The sequence below is a fragment of the Lepidochelys kempii genome, chromosome 3, assembly GCF_965140285.1.
Source record: "Lepidochelys kempii isolate rLepKem1 chromosome 3, rLepKem1.hap1, whole genome shotgun sequence".
In the NCBI taxonomy this organism is placed as follows: Eukaryota; Metazoa; Chordata; order Testudines; family Cheloniidae; genus Lepidochelys; species Lepidochelys kempii.
In genome coordinates this window covers 138,501,846-138,521,789 of record NC_136382.1, presented here as the reverse complement: position 1 = coordinate 138,521,789, position 19,944 = coordinate 138,501,846, and the positions used below count along the sequence as shown (strand labels likewise).

At 38.0% G+C, this 19,944-nt stretch overlaps 1 protein-coding gene across 4 annotated transcripts in view; it reads right to left on the bottom strand.

Annotated features, from left to right (window-relative positions):
- Nucleotides 1-19,944, bottom strand: part of CHRM3 (cholinergic receptor muscarinic 3) — a 458,695-nt gene that overhangs the window by 294,596 nt on the left and 144,155 nt on the right. For all 4 annotated transcript variants that reach the window (XR_012157829.1, XR_013635514.1, XM_073335257.1 and 1 more), the window contains one exon: nt 15,168-15,282. The gene's annotated coding sequence lies outside the window, so the exon portion shown is untranslated. The remainder of the gene's footprint in view (nt 1-15,167; nt 15,283-19,944) is intronic.

The window sequence follows — 19,944 nt, the reverse complement described above, 5'->3', positions numbered from 1 at the left end:
CTGGTCAGAGCCCAGAATAGCTTCAGGGTTGTGGTCAGGAGTCACACCAAGGGTCACAGCCAGAGTGGGAATCAGAGGTTATGCCAATGGTCAACCCGGAGCCAGTAATTAGAGTTAGGGCAAGGAAGCAGGATCAAGATGAGGTAACAGGAACAAGGAGCAGGAACCAAGCAAGGAGGCAGGAACTTTGTCTCAGGGACCTGGTTAGCAGCAGACCTAGCACCTAGTTGCTCAGAAAGAGACATGGCAAAAACAGGAAGCTTTATGCTAGGATGTGTCTAGTCAGCAATCTGCTGCTAGTCAGCTGATCCTGCTAAGTAAATGGGTCCAGCCTCTGTTTGTGGGTTATCAGCTGCAGTTTCCTCATCTGCCTTTGTAGCCCAGTGGCACAGAATATAAGACGCTCACTCAGCAAGCCTGCAGGCTTGCGTTGAAGACCTGTAGTGCCTGATTCTGTGTATGCAAAAATGTACACGTACACATTTTGCAGTGCATAGGTAGACAACTTCCATGGGCCTAGATGCTTAATTTAGTGTATCTTCCAATACATTTTCTTTGTGGCACATTAATTTGTAGCTCACTGTAGCAGTTACACCATGTTCAAGATACCTCATCATGGGTGAGGTATTATTTATAGACATTATTTAGAAGAGAACCACCATCAGTATCAAAAGGTCTTTCATGGTTTACTTCATTATTTGCATAGCACAAGCTTTCCCTCGGGTGGTAAGAAAAACATGGATTTTAAATTAATCCCTCTGAAAATAAACTTGGGTTCAATTAACGGATGAGAGGGAAAGATTGACAAAATCCAATCTCAATTTGTGGTAACAAAAACATTTCGAAATATTTTGTGAAGCTTGCAAAACCTCCATTTCTAATGGCTTTCACGATCCCTAATTCTAAGAGACAAGTCTGTGCAAATTAATAGAGCCCTGTGGATATCCATGGATCATGTTTATGGATCGGATGCAGATACACATTCGGTATCTGGGCAGGGCTCTACAAATTAAATTCAGCCAGGAATAGGAGACATTGTGGAGCTGTAGCACCTCATGTGGAGATTTGGGGGTATTGCACCGCAGTGAAGTGCAAACGCACCTCAGTGAAGTGCAAACTTTCCTCAAGCACCCCAATTTACAAGCAGTTTATATAAGTCTACAGTCCACTTTCTTTTGTGCGGCTGACCCATTATGTGGTTTTCAGGTAACATTCATTGACACATTTTTGAAGCTTTTCACCCATTATTTCAAGAAACTCAAATCCTTAAGGAGGGATACAAATATTTCCTTAAAAAAAAATAAAATGTTGCATTTGATCAATTTGGAGAAGTCTCCAATTATCCCAATAGCTAAGTAAAGCCTGAGCTCAAAGATGTTTTTAATGTACTGAATTGTATGTTTTATATCACTTAAATCACCCTCACCAAAAGTATAACCAGATGATGATGAATATTTTTTCTCATGAGTGCCAACACCTTGCTTTTTCTTACATTACTTCATTTGATTTATTTCATGATGAATCTAAGAAGAAAAACCCCAGAAAAACAGCTTTGTTTCTAACCTTTGAATGGTAAGTAGTTGAGCAGTAATTTGGCAACTTATAAGCATGTTTTCAACTCAGGGTAACAGGGCTTTGAAAGTGAACTTAAAACTAAATATAACAAGCATTCTATCAAAAGTGATACAGAGCACACAAATATTTGTAAATGTAACTATAATAAATTAACACGCAAAAGTTACAGCTTTTTAAACTAGCCAATCAGAGCTAAAACCGTGGTGGCAGACTCAGAATACTCAGTGAAATTATAATAATGTGACAGCGGTATACTCAAAACCTAAAATAAATGATGAGTGAATCAGCTCTTATGCTGAAAGTAGCTAAGAACTACTGTATTGGGTGATGTGCGCAGCCCTGTATTGGATGGAATCTGAGCTAAAAGTGCTCCTTGCTCTCATCAAGTAATCAGTACTTTCTTTATGGAGTCAATCAAAGGTTGGGACATGTATTCTTCAAACTACTTGTTTCAACTCTAGTATCTGTTTAAGTATCAGGGATGACCAAACTCCCTTTTCTAAGATCAGAACTCTGTCCAAAAACTAAGGTTCTGAAAATTTCCCTTACTTTCCCACCAACTCAAGTCCATCCAGGTTTTGGACTATAAATGTAAAAATCCTGCAAGAAAAGTTGTTCCTCTAAGGTTTCCCAGTCTTGCAGATTCTGAATGTTTGTATAGTTCAAAGAGGCTTTTGAAAAAGCCAACTGAACTGAATCCAAATTATAAATCTTTTAGGTTTGCCCTTCACTAGTATGCATGTGACTACATGAAATTGCAGCTCAACTTTCAGTTCCTTCTCTCAAAGTGTTTAAGGTTTGGACTTGATTTGATTAAGGACAACCCCGCTCCACTCATCCCATTTCTTGCTCTCCCTATCCTTGAAACCTCTTCTAGCTCTTTTGCATGTCTATCTCAATACTGCATTTGTGCAGTTAAACTACCTTGTAACTGGCTGGCAATGTTTGCCTGAAACACCCTGCCTTGCTGGGAAAGGCATGAGTGGTCTCTGAAAAAAAAACTACAATGTTTTATGGCTATTTACATTTTGAGTTCCTAGTGTGGTATCTCATAAAAATATCAACACAAATGTACACCAACAACCCACGTTTTCCAGATCTGCAATAAGAGAAAAGCAAAACAAGTTCAAAAGAATGCAGAGTTGGCATAAAGCGGATTTTAATCCTGAACCCTGAAAAAACAACATCCCTACCTCACAGGGCTGTCATGAGGTTAAATAATATATGCATTTAAAGCACTTTGAAAAATGGAAAGCACTATGTAAATGCTGAGTATCACTAGGACAGTGAAAATACATTTCCACAATGTTTATCCATAAAAAGGAAACATTTGGGGGCAAATCATGTATTTTTATTTCCTTATGGCTCCTAATGAAGTCAATGGAAGCCCCATGACTGCATCTAAAGGAAAATTTGGAATAAGATGTGACAGTATGCCACGAATAGCTATACTTGTACCAATACAACTTACAACAGGTGTAAACACTGCAAGCAATATTTAAAGTCCAACATGAATTATACATTTGGATTTTTGATTAATTATGTATCATATTTTATGCAAACGATATACTAATCCTGCTATCATGAATCCAAGCTGTCTACCAGAATCTTGCCTCAAAGCAACAGCATATTTGCCAATAGGTAAACAGAGAAATAGACAGACATATCTTTTGACCATCCTGAAATACATCTGAGTAGAGGAGCTGGAGAATCCAAGAATAAAAATGGCCACGTATTTTGCTAAATATTTAGTTATAACTTCTCTGGAAAAGGGATGGTTGTCACGTATGCAATATTCACATATAAATCTGCCATAAAAATACATATACTCTTATCCCACAATAGCCCAACGTACAAAGATAAATAAAATAATAAAATAGTCATGGACATAATTTGAGTCAATGCACAGTACTTAGAATTGTACCGTAATTAAAGCCTACTTCCACAATATTTTTGGCAAAAACAGCACTCTGACACTAGCTAGCACTGTTTTTTAGAGTCCTGAAATTCCAACACCTGTATTCAATTAATCTAAGTTTTTCAGCCTCATTGGCTTCACCTGCTGTACATGCTAATATGTTGCACCAGGCTCATGCTTGTTTGATGCCTGGATTTTCACAGGACTTTTTTACTTTGATGCAGATTACTTATTTCCTTCCTAGCTCCCCAGAGCATCATCACACCCACAAATCCTCCAGCAAAATCAGAGGGCAGGGAACAGGGGGGTTGGATGGGGCAGGGGTCCCGGGGGGCAAGTCAGGAATGAGGGGGGCGTTGGATGGGGCGGCAGGGAGCAGGGGATGGCAGATGGGGTAGGAGTCCCGGGTGGGCCATCAGGGGGTGAGAAATGGGAGGGGGGTTGGATAGGAGGTGGGGGCCGGGCCATGCCTGGCTGTTTGGCCCTCCATACAATTTTGGAAACCCAATGTGGCCCTCAGGCCAAAAAGTCTGCCTGGCTCTGAAATAGGGCCATGTTTATGTCAGACCAATTTATATATAATTTGGATCAATAATGTATCGGTTTGAATAATTAGTATAAGGCTTGTCATTCACTAAATCAAACAGTGCCAGGTTATTCTATGTATTATTTACACAACACTGAAAAAAGTTAAGCTTATCCCTTGTATACCTACATGAAAAAACTTTAAAAATAGATGGACTATATCATCACAGAAAAAGAACTACTCTTGGTTAGATTTTCAGTTAGAATGTAGCACTCAAAGGGCAAAATAAGTAAAAGGTGCTGAATAAACAACAAATATTTCTGACCCACAGAAATTAGGATAAAAGGACACAAATAGGTATACAATATTCTTATTACAGCATAAGAAATTATTAGAATCTCGAGGCATATTACCACCCTCTGTTTCCAGTTACTGTGGTTTCTTGTTGCTTGATGTGTGTGCTTATTTTGCATTATGTACACAACTGCCCATGCTCCCTCAACATTTCATGAAGTAGAATTTAGGAGAACCCAAATTATGTGTCTCCTTAATCTCAAGTTTTATTTTGTGCCTTCTATTTCCCCTGAATGAATGAATTAAATGAATATATAAAAGGCACACAACAATCTAAATGGTATTTTAATTGTACAATATTGTACAAGTATTATTTTAGACCAAAAGGACAGAAAAGTGATGGATGTACTGCTTTCAATCAAGACATCCACACATAGATAAATGTATCTTCTGTCCAGGATTCAAACTAAATCTTTTTCAGTTGTAGAAAAAAAATGGTTTGGTTCAACAAATCTCCAAACAGAATGAGGGTCTACCTAGTAAAGATTTGCTTTTCCATTTGTCATGAGAATCCAACAAAATCTAGTTTCCACGGAGGCTTGAAGCACTAACACTGCTTTCCTTTAAGTTTGTTGTTATGAAGCTAGATTTTAAGAACACCTGCCAAGCTCTGGGATCCCCAACAAAATGTTGGTGTTCGCAGTGAACCAAAATAGGAAAAGTCAGTCACAAAATAAAGGCTTCTTCCCTCTAAAAAGTGGTGGGGTGGGGTGGGAGGAACACCAAAGAAATCCTGCTTAGCTTTGTTAGGAACCTCTTATCAATGGTTTCAATCTAAATGAACAATTTTTCCGTATCTAGACACCTTTATTAAAAGCAATTAAAATAACCATATCTTATCTATAATCCTGAATATTTACTCAGCTTTCATTTATACCCTATTTATAAGCAATAAATGAATATTTAGCTTGGCATGCATGCTTTCATGGTGTGAATTATAATTATGAATCTTATTTCTCCCCTTCCAAAATACTTTTTAGTCCTTTTAACATTATATATGTTGTTTCCCTTAGCTGAAAGATGTAAATTGCTCTTCAGAACTCTTCTCTTTTCATCCAATACTCCTCCCTCCAACCCCATTGCTACTCAAACTAGGAGCATAATCGAAGTAGGAGAATCTGATCATCTGGAAAGTCATGAAATAACTGACTTTTTTTTTGCATTTTTCCTGAATTCAGTGTTTGGGGGGGGAGGGGGAAAGATATTTTAGAAAGCCCTTTTGTGAATTGGTTTCAAAATGTGTCAGTTTAATTACAGGACTTCTTACTAAAATTGCTCCTTGCTATAAAGTAGGTAATTCGGACCTCTCAGGGATGATTGCTTAGTCATACTAAAAATAATATAGCCTTACTTCTTATTTTATTGAAGCATGATGGTTAACTACACCATTGAAAAATGTATGTGCTGACACTCTTTACAAACTCGTTCTCATTCTAAAGAACTCCCATCTTTCTCACCTTCAGAAGGACCTCAGGGTTCTTAGGACCCTTTTAAATTTTGGTTAAATTTAGGTTTGGCTTTTTCTGCTTTATTTCAAAAGTTCACTGCACATAGATAGGTTTTATTTTTGTATTTATTTTGATTATGGATGAACTGTGTTTCTCCTCCCCGCTTCATTCCCAGTTAGAGTGGAATATTTTTGAAGCTATTCACTGTGAGATTATTTATTTTATATAAATGTAAATAACAATAAAGATGCCTATACAATGGACTAGGTCAGAGGTGGGAAAACTATGGCGCGACGGACCATTCTGCCCGGCCCCTGAACTCCTAGTGGCTAGCCCCCGGCCCCTTCCCCGCACCCTCAGCTCACTGCACCGCCAGTGCAATGCTCTGGGCATCCGGACTTTGAGCTCCTGGGGCAGTCCAGCCGCAGAGCCTGGCCTGACGCGGTGCTCTGTGCTGTGTGGTGGCGTGGCTGGCTCCAGCTGGGAGGCACGGCTGCCTATCCCCATGCCACCAGCCACCGGTGCTCCAGGCAGCACAGTAAGGCGGCAGTGAGCGGGGGAGAGGGGTCGGATAGAGAGCAGGGGAGTTTGGGGGGTGGTCAGGGGCTGGGTGGGGGGTGAATAGGGGTAGGGGCAGGGAACAAGGGGCTTGAATGGGGGCAGGGGTTCCAGGGGCAGTCAGAAAGGAAAGGAGGGGTTGGATAGGGTAGCAGGGGGCAGTCAGAGGATACGAAGAAGGGGTGGTTGAATGGAGCAGGGCAGTCAGGAAGGAGAGAGGGGGTTGGATGGGGCAGTGGGGGGCAGTTGGGGTGGGGGGTCCAGGGACAGAGAGAAGGGGGAGTGGATGGGGTGGGGGTCTCTGGGGAGGCCGTCAGGGGGCGATAAGCAGGGGGGGTCAAATGGGGGCAGGGGCTCGGCCATGCCTGGCTGTTTGCGGAGGCACAGCCTCCCCTAACCAGCCCTACATACAATTTCTGAAACCCGATGCGGCCCTCAGGCCAAAAAGTTTGCCCGCCCCTGGTCCAGGTGGTCTAATACGTTATTACTATTGTAATATAATCCCAACATCATTAAAACTATCATTTAGTTAAGAACTCTGCCACCAGCCACCAACAAAGAAGCTCCTGTCCAGTCCTTCATCATTTTTGGGAAGCATACCATCAGCTCCCTCACAAAAGCAGAGCATCAGCAATCTAGGCTATTTTGGACAAAAAAGATTAGGAACATCAGGATGCTCCATCAGACTTCTGTAGACTTTAAATGACCACTGACCAGACCTTGTAAATGCTGCCAAGAGATAGAGTTTTGAAGAGATCAAAGGACTGATTTTCAGAAGGTACTAGTGATTTTGGGTGCCTCCATTTCTTTTAGTCCTCAACTTGAGACACCTTCCAGGGACCTGATTTTCAGTGGGTGGATGCTCACTTTTTTCTCCCTCACATTCACTATAAATAGAGACAAATTTTAAAAGCTTTCAAACTGCAAAAGCAGAAAAATAAAGATGCATACTGTTGAAGACAAAGAGGACGACATATGTGATGAACCTCTGTTTATTATTATATGTCATGTAGGCTCAGCTAAAACAACAAGAAAACAATGGTTTAAAATGCTGATGATGAGCACTGACAAGGAACCAAATAAGAAAATCTTCTGCCAGACTGCTGTGTGGGTCCACATAGAATCTACCGATCACAATTATAATATGACAATTCAAGATAGGAACTGGGTTTCACAAAACAGTGGAGTCAAGCTAAAATTACTTGAGGATTCTTCTGTGAAGCCCTTAGGCCAATCCTCACTAAACTGTGCATATATCACCAACAGAGAGCAGATTAAAGCATTTCAACTTTTATTTCTGAATACCATACAAGAATGTGAAATGATTTTCCCCAATTACTAGCTCCACCTACTGGAACTGCCTTACAAGCTTTAAAGAAGTCTTCTACACATTCTGTGACCTTAACAATGCAGTGTCAGTCTTTAGATCACCCTATTTCCCCATATTTACTATTTTTACATGCTCATATTATTGTCTCAAGTACTGTCTTTGCCATTCTGATAAAAAACAAGGTCTAGTTTCTCTGCACATGTTCTGGTACCAGTTAAGCAGTGCAAAGTGGCTGAAATCTGGATGCAGCTGGCCAGTTAAAAAATAGGGGTTTATAAACTCTTGACTGGCGTGGAAAAAGTGAGTAAGAAAATGTTATTTATTCCTTCACATAACACAAAAACCAGGGGCCACCCAATGAAATTAATAGATCACACGTTTAAAACAAACAAGAGAAAGTACTTATACATGCAACACATAGTCAACCTGTGGAACTCTTTGCCAGGGGATGTTGTGAAGGCCAAAAGTATAACAGGATTCAAAAAAGAATTAGGCAAGTTCCTGGAGGATAGGTCCATTAATGGCTATTAGCCAGGATGGGCAGGGATGCAACACCATGCTCTGAGTGTCCCAAGCCTCTGTTTGCCAGAAGCTGGGAATGGACGACAGGGGATGGATCACTGGCCACTACTGAAAGACAGGATACTGGGCTAGATGGACCATTGGTCTGACCCAGTATGGCCATTTTAATGTACTTATCCAATGCCCATTAAAATCAATCAAAAGACTCCCACTGACTTACGTGGGCTTTGGATCCAGATCCATATTTGTAGCTTGCACTGCAGTTCTATGTGAAAAGAAAAAGGAGTACTTGTGGCACCTTAGAGACTAACCAATTTATTTGAGCTTAAGCTTTCATGAGCTACAGCTCACTGCATCCGATGAAGTGTGCTGTAGCTCATGAAAGCTTATGCTCAAATAAATTGGTTAGTCTCTAAGGTGCCACAAGTACTCCTTTTCTTTTTGAGAATACAGACTAACACGACTGTTACTCTGAGTTCTATGTGAGTTACTCGCTGAAATTTTGAGCTTGCTGGAAATGTTGCACTAACACACCAGCAAAGTATGAAGCATTTGAAGAATTTTATTAGGCTAACTGCTGTGTGAACCAGTGCCAGTGCTATAGTATAACAGAGTAAATATCTTCTGGCCATCCATGCCAAAATGGTGGATCAGGATAACTTGCCCACAGGATACTAGAACATCATGCAGATCATTAAATAGCTGCTGAACAACAAAAGACATCCGATCCAAAGACTAGGGGATCTTCTTATACCACTAACAACTAGCAATTCTGAATGAGAAAATTAAGTTCAAGAACATTTTTGTGCATACTTTCCTGTAATTCACAAATAGCCTTTTTTTCTAGTAAAGCTTTGCAAGAAATTAATCTGTAACAAGAAACAAATACATTTGCCTAATTGTCATAATCCGTAAAATAGACTTTACACTGACAGACAGAAAAACACTGAATGCTAATCCACTGGCTACATATTAATATGATTCTATTTGAGTTGAGACCGAAACCAACAAATCTGGTACCACAGCATTTTTTTTCCTCCCTGCTTATTTAAATCACATAGACTTTATAAAACAAGCATCATCATCATATTATTTTGTGCAAGCCTCCTTCCACACTCCATGGATCATTTTGTTCCGACTCTAAACCTTTTCCAGGATAACTTTTGTTGCCCAAAACAGGAAGGAGCTGCATCAAACAAATAACTTAGAAAATATAAAATAAACAACTAAATATAAATAACGATGCAAAAAAGTTAGAGTATAACCTGCTTTAGCATCTGTTTTAAAGGAAGCACCTTCCTGCAGTACCTCCTTTAAGGCCAGATTCTGCCACCTGAACTCACAATGCACTGCAAAGAATGGGAATATTTGTGGGTTCTGGGACTCATCCAAAGCCCAGTAAAATCAATGGAAATGTTCCCAATGGGCTTTGGGATCAGGCCCTATGCTACTGATCAGTGTAAGGATGGGAAAATCTGGCCTGAAATATTATCAGGGAAGTGTGGAGGACTAGTCACCCTTACTATAAAACACAGTTGTAGCTACTCTTCTTGGGTTACCAGATTGCTGGTTTTCCCTTAACTAATACCCAACTTTGAGGTTGGCTGTGGTTTGTTGAAAATTTTTGCTGTGTACTTTGCACAAGATTCTTGGGATGTTTTGGTGCTTCCACTTCTCAACTTCAGCATGAACTGGAAGTGCAGAGATGCTCGTAAAAATGAAGGAAATTTCCTGGTCAGTTCTTATATTATCTGAATTGTTGTGCCCATCCCTTGAGGCAATATCAATGACCTAACTCTAAATCCTAATTATAAAATCAGGAAATTTAAGGACAAACACTAACAATTATTCATCCCGTTGTGCTTATTAGTTGCAGGCATCTCACCCCAGTATACATCAGTAGCATTACCATTATTTCCATAAATAATGCACTAGTAGGTTCATCTGTTTTGCTGTCATTCATTCAATGCACCTTCTCTGCTATCACCATTCTGCTAACTTACCAGTTATGATGGGTTAGGACAGTCCTGCTACTAGCTTGGCAGGTAAAATCCACCTAGTGGTATCATTCATGAAGTGAAGTACATTAAAGTAGGAAACAAAATGGAGCATTTTACTATTTGACAGGCAGTGATTTAGTTCAAAATTGAAATATTCCACCTGAATCACACAGTTGGTTGGTGAGATTCCGTGGCCTGCATTGTGCAGGGGGTCAGACTAGATGATCATAATGGTCCCTTCTGTCCTCAAAGTCTAGGATTCTATGATTAACCATTGTATCTGGGAGTTCTGATAAACAGAGTAAAGACAGGCTCAAGCCAGAGTTCAGAACCAAATCCAAACCTCTCCTAACTTAGTGTTGTTAGATTTGGGAGGTTTAGTAGAGGATCTTTATAGAGACAGACATGAGCTGTGAAGTTCAAATGTGAAACTTTATCCAGGTCTATACTTCCCCAAAGTTCCAAGGTGGTTTTGGTGATGGGTCCATAATGTTTGGCTATAACTGTTGATGCTAGCCATAATAGTTGTTACCTTAGTTGGTACTAAAGAAACACAAGTAGCAAGCAGCACTTTTGGGTAACCTCTGTTTGTTAGTCAGGAAAAATGTTGATTCATTTGTATTTGTTTTCCTTATTTTGTCTCACAAAAAGAAAGGTGTAAAGTTTTCTTAATAGATCTTTTGTCACCTTACTAGTAAAGCACCTTTTCAGATCTGTTGTCAGTATACTCTCAAAGTAAGCTACAATACTATGATTATCCAGTAAAGAGTCCTTGTTTATTCTTTGACCTTACTACTTAACATATGAGATGAATTATCTTGTTTGTAAAGTCTGAATTTTCCATTTTATATATTCTTTTCTTGATTATCATAAATGACTAATGAACAACATCTGTCATCCTCTCTTTATGGCTTTTGTTTCATCCCTATGTAAAGATGTCACACATTTAATATTTTAAAAAATCTCTTCAATATTAAAGAGTTCTTATGAAGTTACTCAATATGTAGTAGGAGACCAAAATTTAAATGCAGTTTTCAAACAAATTTACAGCATCTATCAAACTGGCTTTGTTTACCAGTCAAGTGTGATGAGGGCTGGGCCCAGTTAGGTACTGAATGAGCTAGGTATAAGGTACTGTGGAAGCACCTTAGATTCTCTCATTCCTTACCCCCTAGAAATCTGATGTTTCCCCTTTTACTTAGGCTCCCCTCCTTCTCTCACAACCTCAGTGAAGCTTCTCTAATAAAGCTTTGCCCACACTACAAGGTAAGGGTGTGATTCACAATTTGCATATACATACTCGTGCTAGCTCAAGGAGAGATAGCAGGAGTATAAACAGTAGCGTAGCCAAGGTAGCACACACAGTGGCGGAACAGCTTAGTCGTGCCGAGTATGTTCTCATGGGGTTCATGGCTACTTCTGCTATTTATACTTTCACTAGCTCTCATCAAGTTAGCATGAGTATGTATACACAAACTGGGAATCACACCCCTACCTCATGGTGTGGATGTAGTATAAGAGCATAATTCCACGACCCTCATGTATGTTAACTCCATTAGTAGTCTTATTTATTTCACTGGCATGATTAATGGAGTAATTGTGGTGGAACTGTGACCAAACTGGGGCTCTGAAATAAATAAATATTGTCCTTTCATATCCTCTAGGATTTGGTATTTTATAAACAAAGGCAGCCCAATTTCCAATAATGGAGAGAGAGAAAACATCTATAAGCTTAATTAAATTTGTTCTGGCAGTACATTTACCTCCTGAAAACTGTGTTCGGGTTTTGTCTGGCTATAGGGTGGCTGGTGCAGTGGTTTACACTCTTGCACTTTTACCACAGTAGTCCTGATTTCATATCTTAGACCACAAGTAAAAATGAGTTTCGGGATGAAGATTCTTCATCCCCATTTTTACACATCACAAAATGCCTCCCTGATTGAGAAGGTTGACTCAAGAGAGTCACAGATTTAACATAGCAAGGTATTAGACTTATTGCATATTCTTATAGAAATTATGTGTTTGGGGAAATTGTACGGTTTTCATCAGTAGTAGAAAACAACATTTTTTTTTAAAATGGATGAGTTAATTTAGCTATTCTCCCAGTTTGACCATGTACAAAAAACTAATTCTAATCTCACAGTAGTGTACAGAAGGAGTAACTTCAGTAAAGTTCTGTTCAGTAAAGCATCACACCTCTGTAAAAATGATCACAATAAGGTCCCGTGGTGTTAATGACTAGGAAGATGGACAGCCTTTTTTATAATGTAAGGAAGTTGGCTCTTCCACCAATGATGTCACAAGACTTTCCATTTCATGATAAGTCAGCATGCAAAAACCAGAAGAAGATGGAAATACATGGTACACTTGCTGAAACGGAAAAAGGAAAGAACAAGGTCAAGTCTCTGGAGCACTCTGCTAATGCAGCAAATAAAAAGCCTGGTCAGGAAAAAATACAGAAATCAATGAATGTCCAAGGGACTGCATCACGGAATCAACAGGTGTCAGATAACCCATCAAACAATATCATTTTGCTTAATAATTTGCCAGAAGAGACAAATGAGGTGATGCTGTCTATGCTGTTTAACCAGTCCCCTGGTTTGTTGTAGTACATTCAGTACCTGGGAGACAACACAGCATTTGTGGTGTTTGAAAAAGAGAAACAGGCAGGTGCTGATTAAGAACAGGCAGACAGACGATATTCAAGGATTGACGAACATAGTGCTAACTCATGCATGAAAGTGACACACACCCAAAAACAACAGCAGTGGTAGTTCCCCTAAAAAGGAATTCTGAGGGTTTATTTGTTTATTTTAATGTGACTTTTTCTTTCCGGAAAACGCTAAAGTGGTTATATTCCTCTATGAGTGATGTGTACTTTATGTATAATTAAGGATTTTTTATGTGAGGCAACTACAAAATTTTTGCCACTATACTGGATGTAAAGCTCTGTGCAGAAATCCTAACTTTGTAAAACAGATTGTTTTTGTGATAAAAAAAACAAACTAGGTCATCAATACACATGTTGATTTGGTAAAAAAAAAAAATCCCCACTGACAGCTGCAATAACAAAGAAATATAGCTAGTGAAATAGGACTTTATATTTTAGTAGTAAAATGAATTAATATTGAGTTGTTGGCTAGTGAGTTGTCTCATAAATTATATAATTCCTTCCACTTTATAATGAAATGGTCCAGAAAAAAATTAAAACTAATCCATAGGAACAAAATACTCAAAACTATGTTCTTCCTTTAAGAATAAGTTTCTAATTAAATACAGTGATAAACTAAAGTCCTGCATGATCAAGGTTGACAAGATTCGCTTTTATAGTTTCCATGAAGTTACCAGAAGCTTTGTTGCATACAGACTCTTTCCTGGCCCTGTATTGCACCCACAATCTTGTATGTACATAGATAGCATATGTAAAGTATGTAGATATACATAAGAATTAAGAATATACATAGTATTTTAGCACAATACATAAGCAGTATATACGCTATTTAGGAGAACTATGCAAAATACTGAATACACTATAAAACTGGCACAGTTCACATATCTCACAATTTTACAACAAAAATGTTTTATTTCACTGTCGCAAAGAACACTTCTAGCAAAAGAATTTCACAGGCAAAAATCTAGATCTATTTGTATTCAACACTGAAAAGGAACAGAGTGCTACCACACCTCAGAACTGGCAAGTGTAAACGAGGATATTGAAAACTCCATTGCCAGTCACAATTTATTACTGCACATCAGTGATACTCGAGTACAAATTTTGATTAATGCCTTCACTTTTTCTTTTCTTCCTATGCTGGATATAAGCATTTCTGAGATTGTTAGTCTTTTTCCTTTAATATTTTTAGCTACATTTTGTGTAGCCAGGATCCTGAAATCTAGAGAGCAAGAGAAAAGAAAGGTTCTTTTCACAAGTAATGAATCTATTTTCTAATTTGAGCCCATCTGGGATATTGCACAGACTTAGCATTATAACAATCGTTAGTAGGCAAATCTTAACAGTGATAATCTATTATTGTGACAAAAGTAAGCATTTCTTTTTACTAGACTTCCATCTTTTGGTACAGAGAGCCTAGATTAGGTTCCCCTACAAAGGGGAACCTCTTGTACCTAAGCTGGAGTTTGAGTATGTGACTGACTTTTCTATTTCTGGTGAGTTAGATGTGTATCTGCTGAACTTTTTGCTATCTGATTTTGGTTTGTCAATGTTTAACTTCAAGCTGAGTCAAATGAATAACTAGTACTTTGGATCTCATTACTGCATATCTGGACACTGTGTAAACCAGAAATAAGGTCTCAGTTATACTACACGGAGCCTTGTTTTGGGGTGTTATTTTTAATATTATTGTTTATCCAGTATGTAATGTTGCTTCTGAATTCTGTAAGCAGATTAGTTGTGGACATAAAAATAAACAAAGATGGTACAAAATATAAAGGAAAACTTTTTTCCCCCTCAAATATTTTTCCCCATTTAAATATTTATGTTTTGGCTTTTATTTTTAAAAATCTATTTTCTAAACTTTTTGTTCTTTAACATTCTGATATAATACATCATAAAAATTCCATCTCTTTGGACCTTATTCTCATTTACTTTAAGGCCCTTCACAGTAGTGTAAACGGCCTTAAACCAGAACTCAATTGTCCTATTTTAAGGCCTCTTTATAAAACTCTGGAAGTGTAAAGGGGCTTTAGTGTGAGAATCAGGCCCAAGATGCTTAATGTACAAACATCTAAAAAAGGCTACACTTTTCTTAAGGTATACGCCAAAGGGGAATTTTTTCCAAAAGTTCTCATGCTTTCACAGCTGAAGAAACACACTTGTTCTTCAAGTAAGTTAATTCTATGATGTCAATAAGCAACATCTAATAAACATACGGTAATCAAACAAAACAAAAAAACAAAAGAAAACCCAACAACTTACCAATGACAAGGAAGAAGTTTGGTATGGTATGTCATGTTGCAGATGACTGTAACTCATCCAACCTGCAGTCCATTATACCACTCACTGCTGTAAGATTTGCCATAACCGCCAAAATCTTCATAAACAAAAACAAAAAAAAATTCAGATACTGAAATAGAAAATACACATTTCTTATTAAATGTATTACTTTAAATCTCCCAGTTGCTTAAAAACACCGTTCAAAACTGTTACACTATAACCTATTTGATTATTACCATCATCTAGCAGGAAAATGTCTTACAGGTAGTGTTATGCTTAAATACAGTTCTTTCCGATGCTTGTTTTTAAGACTACTTTTCAGGATTCAAATCCTTTATTGTTGATTTGTTTTAAAATAATTGGTTCATAAATCAGTGTTTTTCCTAAGACAGTTCAATTTAGACTAATTTATCCTGATGTCTTTCAGTTCTTTTCCTCGGGAACAGAAACAGCAGAACTTACTGTTAAGGCTCAACATTTGTACATGTAAACTAAAAAAAGTCCATAGTTGTATGCAAGGGGAATCCACAGGTACCTAGGAACAGAGCAGTGCAAAGTTGCTACAGCTCACCCAAGGATCGAGCTCCAAAACAATATGTAAATATTGAAAGTGTGTACAGAAGCAATTGTATGTGATTGCTCTGTAACAGCCCTTCTTTTAATCTCCGTACACGTGGATTAAAATATTTTGCTTCTTAAAAGTTGTTTGCTTCACTCTGTCATTCTCTTTTCACTATTTTAAAGTAAATTCAGCCCTCATGAAAGGTGCCAGATTGAAGATTGATAACTGACCAACAGCTCCTCAACTGCATTTCTTGCACAAACAGATCCAAGGAAAGCAGGATTTGGCCTATTCCAAGGCCACTTCAAAATGCCTAAATGATTTTGAGAAAAGGGATAAGAGAATTATCCCTTCTCCATGCCCATTCCTTGGTGTCAGCTAGTACTAACCGCAATATGAACACTTATCCTCTAAAAACTGAACTAAGGTTATAGAACAAGGTCTTATCACAGAAGCCTCATAAGAACCATAAATGGTTACACAGATTTATGGTCCATTAAATAAATGTCAGATGGCAAAAAATACTAAAGATATTTGCCTTTACCATTTAGATCCTATATACATGTTGTCTTTAACAAATAAAAATTCATATGAAATCTGTTAAAAGTACTTTTTAGATTTGTCTTTTCTAGATGGGTATGTATTACCCATGCAGTAAGCAATACCTTCACCTTAGTTTTCACTAAACATTACACATTCAAAAGCATCTTCTGGTTTACAGCAATAGAAATGGAAGTGAGTATCGTAAATAGTCTGTGAACTAGGAGTCAGTAGTTAACAGGAATACTCATGTGATTAAGGACAAGTCACTCACAAGAACGAGGGTTTGTAGAAGCAGACTCACAATCTCTACATCTTAGTACCATAGTAAACTGATTCAAGGATATTTGTGCTTATGTTTTTTACTATTTTAATTTCTTCAAGATATTTTTACAGGGTCAAAACCACATGAGATCTGGTCTTTCCATGGTATTTGCACTCTACAGGAGCTGAAATACCATGAGAAGACCTCACTACTCCTGGATGCATTAAGAAAACAAAATTAAAAGAAAAATGAACCATGTAAAAATAAATACCAATACAGGAAAGAATGAATTAACCACCAACAAAAAGCACTTTCATACGGGAGTGGTTCATTTACCACATAATAGTTATTTATTCAATATCAGACCATTACTGTTAGTAAAGCAATTAAAATAAACAATTTCATTTTTATAGAATGCTTGAAATACAAATGTTTTTAAACACACATTTTAACATATCAAAAAAGTCACTTGTAGTCAAAACGTTGTTCTGTCTGCTAGTTAACATACACAGAGGTGAAATAAGAATATAGGATTTATTATGTATAATTGCTATCTCTTGTTTCATGTATAAAAACAAAGTACTACACAGAGCCACATGAACGGGAGAGACTCCTGCACACAAATTATGATCCAGCCATCAGATCTGCTTAGGTAGACTCTAGTGCCTATGACGAGCTCCAGCAAGCTCAACAGGCTTCCACATGGGCACTGAAGTCCAGAGTGATTCAGACAGTCTCCAAGGCAAAGGTGCAGCTGTATCTTGGACCTCTTCTGGACAATTCTGGCTTTGTTCAAAAGGTGAAACAAATTGTAGACCCTGCATATAATACCTCCAATGCAAACGGCATGAAAAATTCAAAAAAAACAATGCTGGAATGTCCTCTACAAATACAAGTATAGCAGACAGAATGTGACAGAGCAACTGATTTATTTTCATTTAATTAGATAAGCTATTTCATGGTAAAATGATCATTAATGATAAAAGTAGTCTACAAATGATGTTGTCTATAAAATATATACAACAATTTGACCTGGTATAATATGTTCCAAAAAGTATCTTACACTGACAATTAACTAGAAACCCATGGATATTTTGTATGCATTTCAAAACCAATTAAATAACCTTTGATTAGTTAATTTAAAGCATTCAACAGTCATACAGACAACACTGGTGAGTTCTTTGCTTGTTCTCTCTCTAACAGTTATATAACTATTCTCCAAGTACATCCAAGGTACATGGGTAAAAGACACGTGATTCACTCAAGCAGTTATTCATTCATCCAGTGCCTGAGTATGTATCTGAACCAAAACATATATTTAGCCACCTGATGCATCAGTTTTTATTCACCAAAATGTAACATCAAAGAAAATAAATCTACATAATTTTGATTCCAATAGGGGTGAGCCTGATTAAAAATAGGGGGGGGGGGGAGGAGAGGTGAAAATTAATGTGGCATTAATCAAAGATGGTATCATTACTGACCTTATGATACCGGAGGAGAAGGTGTTAAAATTTACAACTGGCACACTGCACAAAGATACAGCAGATAAGAAGTTGCCAGCTATTGGTTGTGGAAATCCAAAAACAGCGTGTGTGCATGTAACGTGCTTAGCAGCTTTTTTATGGAAATGGTCTGCATTAGAAGCTTTGTTTACGCTATTCAATCATTTTTAAAATCTCTGATGCTCTCTTATATTTATAAATAATATCTTCCATATATATTATGTTTACATATGTAAAGATAGATATTCCAAGTTAAATCCCAATTTATTAAAAACACATTGAGAAACAACATATATTGCTTGCACACAGCAAGAAAGGAGAATGAATTTATCCCACTGATAATGAACAAACCTGGATCAGATTAAGGTTTTGGCCCAACTCCCTTCTCCGCACCCCTCCCCAGTTTTCAGGGAAGTGTTTATTTGACTAAAACTCAAAATTTTCTGTGGAAGAAGGCTCCATTTTCTGATAAGTACTATCTATAAGGCAAATTATAAGGCAAACAGTAAACTGAAACCTCAAGGGAGACAGCTGGTGAGTTATGATTACTGCTTCTGAATGGCTAAGAATTGGGCAACTTCTATTATTTGATATCCTGTCTCCCCCTAAACCCTTAGTCTGACCTGTGTGCTTATATCAGCCATCTGGTTCCCCTTGTCTTTTAAACTATGTGTTAACTGTTTAACTGTTAACTGTGTGTTAACTGTTTATGCAGGGACTGTGATTTTCTACATGTTTGTACAGCACCTAGTATAGTACGGTCCCAGCCTGTTTGGCTTCTAGGCACTACCATAACACAAGTGTTAAAAAACTCCACCACCATCACCACCAAATTAATGTTGTTTTATCGATTTTAAATGTAAGTATACATATTTTAAAGCTGTTCTACGATATACCATTAACTTGCTGGATAAGTCTATACAGCTTTAGCAATAAGATGAATTAACTAGAATGGATAACGTATGACAATGTGTGGAAAAAGGATCACTGGGAGATCCAAAGGGTAACTATCATTCAAGTTAGGTTTTGAACACAAAATCAACTGCTGAGAGACTGAAGAGCACAATATTGTTTCACATTTTCTCTTTCCAGAAGAAAGGAATGTCAGCAGAAAACATGTAATGCATTTTCAAAGAACCTGATTGTTCAGCTATATCTTCAACATATAGTATGTACTCAACGAAGCTGAATAATTATGGTGATTTAGCTAACAATGCTTTCAAAGTTATTGTTTCTTTTATCTGTCTAAGTATAAAGGAAGAGGCAGCCGCTGATACAGGGGACTATCTTTTTTCCTCCTCAAATCAATATATGGCAATGTCTCTACTTTGTCATGATAGGCCAGTTTTTTTCCATCACTAAGGCATTAAGTGAAGTCAAAGGAGTAAATTTTTAACTGGGCCAAAGCTCCACTCAGTGTAATGAGTGCAGAGGGAGGAGTGGGACAAGGGAGTCACCTCAGGCAGGCAGCAGTGGCTCTACAACCCTGCACCATCTATTTCTTGTACAAGTTAGAGCAATTGAGGACCTGCTCTAATTTACACCAGCGGTACAAGAAACCTGAAGTTAGCTTTCGTTCCACTCTGCCTCACCTATGATACCCTACTCCTCTCCATACCAGAGGTGGTAAAGCTGTCCTTACCACCTCCGTCAGCTTTATACCAAATTTCCCCTTGTCATAAATATAAAGGGAAGGGTAAACCCCTTTGAAATCCCTCCTGGCCAGAGGAAAAATCCTCTCACCTGTAAAGGGTTAAGAAGCTAAAAGGTAACCTCGCTGGCACCTGACCAAAATGACCAATGAGGAGACAAGATACTTTCAAAAGCTGGGAGGAGGGAGAGAAACAAAGGGTCTGTGTCTGTCTGAATGATGCTTTTGCCGGGGAC